This window comes from Acipenser ruthenus, chromosome 52 (genome assembly GCF_902713425.1).
Source record: "Acipenser ruthenus chromosome 52, fAciRut3.2 maternal haplotype, whole genome shotgun sequence".
NCBI classification, from domain to species: Eukaryota; Metazoa; Chordata; class Actinopteri; order Acipenseriformes; family Acipenseridae; genus Acipenser; species Acipenser ruthenus.
This window is the reverse complement of record NC_081240.1, coordinates 8555838-8560837: the sequence shown is the minus strand read 5'-3', so window position 1 is coordinate 8560837 and position 5000 is coordinate 8555838. Positions and strand designations below refer to the sequence as shown.

The 5000-nt window shown below is 44.8% G+C and overlaps 1 protein-coding gene across 1 annotated transcript in view; it reads right to left on the bottom strand.

The window, feature by feature from the left end:
* Positions 1-861, bottom strand: part of LOC117432901 (protein phosphatase 1 regulatory subunit 29) — a 48904-nt gene extending 48043 nt beyond the window's left edge. The window contains exon 1 of the mRNA XM_059016260.1: positions 590-861. The gene's annotated coding sequence lies outside the window, so the exon portion shown is untranslated. The remainder of the gene's footprint in view (positions 1-589) is intronic.
* Between the last annotated feature and the right edge of the window lie 4139 nt (positions 862-5000).

Sequence of the window (5000 nt, the reverse complement as noted above, 5' to 3'; positions counted from 1 at the left end):
GTATCTCAGCATTGTACATACAGCGTGTCAGATGTTGAATGTTCAATTATTTTAATAGGCAAATCACGTATTAATATTATGGGTGTTTTCGACATGAATTTAACACACGCGGAAAAAACACTCACACACACAAACACAGACTTAAGATAAAACGTATATATATATATATATATATATATATATATATATATATATATATATATATATATATATATTAGCTCAAAGAGCCAGCTGCCCAACGTTTCGATATGTTGTACATATCTTTCTCAAGGGAGCCTGTATATATATATATATAAAGGCAGAGATAATGTTTGCTACGCTACGCTTGCCAGTTAGAGACGCCTGTCGCCAGTATAATATAATATATATAATACCTAATATATATAATACCTATTTAAAAACACACACATGTAAAAACACATACTATATCTTTAACGACAGCACGGCTACACTACGGTCGTGAAGCGGGCTAGCTGGCGCCCCGAGCTCCACAATAAATATCCGTTCAGATAATGATACTAATGAGCATACAACGTCTTGTAATGATAATAATAATAATAATAATAATAATTTAATGTGTAAAAGGTACCGTGAGCCGCCGTTTGCATCCAGCAGCCGTCTCCGTGTAGCATCCTCCTCCCGTGCAATTGCTATGCAGCTGTGTCTCGGTGTCTCTCCTCGTCCTACTCAGTTTGTCTTCAGAGGAGATCGCTTGTCAGCCAGGCATTGCTGTGGCAAATGTGTCGCCACTCCCGCGGTTTTAATAATAATAATAAAAAAAATAACAATAATAATTAAAAATAAAACACTGCAGCGCCTCAGAAGAGTATCACGAATAATAATAATAATAATAATAATAATAATAATAATAATAATAATAATAATAATAATAAAGTGTAGAAATTGAGGGGGTAAAAAAAAAAACGCGAAACGGAGATTATTTCTCTAGTAGTAGTCTGTGGGGAAAATATACGTGAGAAGAGGATATTAAGAAGAAATGAAAAAAATATATTAGAAAGAAAACAAACAGCCGTTTGCTTGTCCGTTGCAGTTTGGAATTTATTTTCCCCCTCGAAAATTTGAAAGAGTCAACATTCTAAGCGACCGTTATTTAGCCGCGCTGCTCTGCACTGCTCTCGATTTGAAAACAGCGTCGAGAGGAAAGGGTTTCTCAGAGACCGAGGACTTGTCCTGTGTGGGTCGATTGCGTGTAAAACCTGACAGAAATATTGAGAAAAATAAACTAAAATAAAACGGGTGATAACGAGTTATTTTGTGTGTAGGTTCATATCTGAAAGAAAGTTTGAGGTAAAATTTCTCTCTCTCTCTCTCTCTCTCTCTCTCTCTCTCTCTCTCTCTCTCTCTCTCTGTCGCTCTCAATATATATATATATATATATATATATATATATATATATATATATATATATATATATATATATATATATATATATAATAAGCCTCCACTAGTGTTTTCTGCTATTATAACAACTTTGACTTATATAAAGAAGGAAAAACATTGAGTGAAATATCTCGTATCACTCGATTTTCAAGGTGTGGTATCCGAAGCATAATCAACAAGTACAGAGAAACATCATCTGTAATTGACAAACCCAGGACTGGAAAACCCAAAAAAGCTGTCTAACAAGCGATACTTGAAGATAATATCCTGAATAGAAAGAAGACAAGCGTTGAATTGACAACAGAACTGGCAGAAGGCACAGGTGTCTTTGTCCATCAAATCAACAGTATGAAGGTCACTCTTGAAATCAGGACTTGAAGGATGTGTTGCAGTGAGAATACCTCTCTTAAGAAAGGGGAACGAGACTAAAAGGCTAAAATATGCACAAGAACACAGAAACTGGACTGTGGAACAAGGGTCAAAGGTGCTTTGGACTGTTGATGGCTGGACAGCGACACGTGTCCCTTCTGCCAGTTCTGTTCTCAATTAAATGTGCTGAACATTCCCCACGGTGAACTGCGCTGTGAAAAGTAATATTTTTTTTATAATACAAACACATACATAAAGTTTACAACAATGAGCTCCTCAAACCCCACTGCCTTCCACACTGCAGCCCAGCGCTTTCTTTATCTAACCACTGAGCTCCTCAAACCCCACTGCCTTCCACACTGCAGCCCAGCGCTTTCTTTATCTAACCACTGAGCTCCTCAAACCCCACTGCCTTCCACACTGCAGCCCAGCGCTTTCTTTATCTAACCACTGAGCTCCTCAAACCCCACTGCCTTCCACACTGCAGCCCAGCGCTTTCTTTATCTAACCACTGAGCTCCTCAAACCCCACTGCCTTCCACACTGCAGCCCAGCGCTTTCTTTATCTAACCACTGAGCTCCTCAAACCCCACTGCCTTCCACACTGCAGCCCAGCGCTTTCTTTATCTAACCACTGAGCTCCTCAAACCCCACTGCCTTCCACACTGCAGCCCAGCGCTTTCTTTATCTAACCACTGAGCTCCTCAAACCCCACTGCCTTCCACACTGCAGCCCAGCGCTTTCTTTATCTAACCGCTGAGCTCCTCAAACCCCACTGCCTTCCACACTGCAGCCCAGCGCTTTCTTTATCTAACCACTGAGCTCCTCAAACCCCACTGCCTTCCACACTGCAGCCCAGCGCTTTCTTTATCTAACCACTGAGCTCCTCAAACCCCACTGCCTTCCACACTGCAGCCCAGCGCTTTCTTTATCTAACCACTGAGCTCCTCAAACCCCACTGCCTTCCACACTGCAGCCCAGCGCTTTCTTTATCTAACCGCTGAGCTCCTCAAACCCCACTGCCTTCCACACTGCAGCCCAGCGCTTTCTTTATCTAACCGCTGAGCTCCTCAAACCCCACTGCCTTCCACACTGCAGCCCAGCGCTTTCTTTATCTAACCGCTGAGCTCCTCAAACCCCACTGCCTTCCACACTGCAGCCCAGCGCTTTCTTTATCTAACCGCTGAGCTCCTCAAACCCCACTGCCTTCCACACTGCAGCCCAGCGCTTTCTTTATCTAACCGCTGAGCTCCTCAAACCCCACTGCCTTCCACACTGCAGCCCAGCGCTTTCTTTATCTAACCACTGAGCTCCTCAAACCCCACTGCCTTCCACACTGCAGCCCAGCGCTTTCTTTATCTAACCACTGAGCTCCTCAAACCCCACTGCCTTCCACACTGCAGCCCAGCGCTTTCTTTATCTAACCACTGAGCTCCTCAAACCCCACTGCCTTCCACACTGCAGCCCAGCGCTTTCTTTATCTAACCACTGAGCTCCTCAAACCCCACTGCCTTCCACACTGCAGCCCAGCGCTTTCTTTATCTAACCACTGAGCTCCTCAAACCCCACTGCCTTCCACACTGCAGCCCAGCGCTTTCTTTCATTCTTTCTTTCCTAATTCATTCATTCTTTTATTTCACCTTTGAGTCCCGAGGTGGTGTTTTATATATTAATATCACAGACACATACTTCTCGCTAGCCTGCTGAATCCGATGCAAGGTGTCTATATTATTATTATCGCTACGATAGAGCTTACACATACTCACACACACGCTGACACACACACCCACTGAAACACCCACTGAAACACCCACTGAAACACACACACACACACTAACACACACACTGACACACACAGACACACACACACTGAAACACACACATGCAGACACACACACACACACACACTGAAACACACACACACACACACACCCACTGAAACACCCACTGAAACACCCACACACACACTAACACACACACACACACACACTGACACACACAGACACACACACACACACACACACTGACACACACACACGCTGAAACACACACACACACACACGCACACACAGACACAGACACACACACACACACAATGAAACACACACACACACACACACTGACACACACACACACACACCACAGCATAGCACAGACTCTCACACACACAGACACACACACACACACAATGAAACACACACACACACACTGACACACACACACACACACCACAGCATAGCACAGACTCACACACACACACACACTGACACACACACACACACACCACAGCATAGCACAGACTCACACACACACACACACACACACACACACACACACACACACACACACACACACACAGGCACAGGGCTCTGGGTTAGAGTCCATTGCACCAAAGCCTCCCTCTCCTACAATAAATCCTTATTGACATTTTGACTGTTATTAATTCTACCAGACAGCAACAAACAGCATCAGGGTGTCTGGGGCTGGATTGAGAAGAGCTTCAGAAAGCTCACTGGTGATGGGAGGGGTCAGAGTGCGGGGGGGGGGGGGGGGAGTGGGGCTCAGTTCAAACCCGGAGATTCAGAGACCCCCTCTACCCCAGAATCAGAGATTCAGAGACCCCCTCTACCCCAGAATCTGAAATTCAGAGACCCCCTCTAACCAGAATCTGAAATTCAGAGACCCCCTCTACCCCAGAATCTGCGATTCAGAGCCCCTCTACCTCAGAATCTGAAATTCAGAGACCCCCTGTAACCAGAATCTGAAATTCAGAGACCCCCTCTAACCAGAATCTGAGATTCAGAGACCCCCTCTAACCAGAATCTGAGATTCAGAGACCCCCTCTACCCCAGAATCTGAGAACTTGAGCTGAATAATGTTTAGAGCAAGTTCCCTAATGACATCCAAACGGGGGAAAGTTAAAACTCCATTTCCTCAGCTTGCCCTTTAATAACCAATATGGAGGGGGGGGGGGGGGGGCGGGGGGCAATATTGATGAGGGCAGTGATAAACGACCGCTTATTGATTGTGTAATACCAATCAGGCTGATCCCCCCCAGGGGATGAATCAATGCTGATCTCCTGGGTTAAATCATCAGATAGCCTGACTGCAGTTTACAATGAGGATTCTCTCTCTCTCTCTCTCTCTCTCTCTCTCTCTCTCTCTCTCTCCCCTCTACCTCCTTCCCATTCCCTCTCTCAATTGCATTCAGCTTCCTCCCTCCCTCCCTCC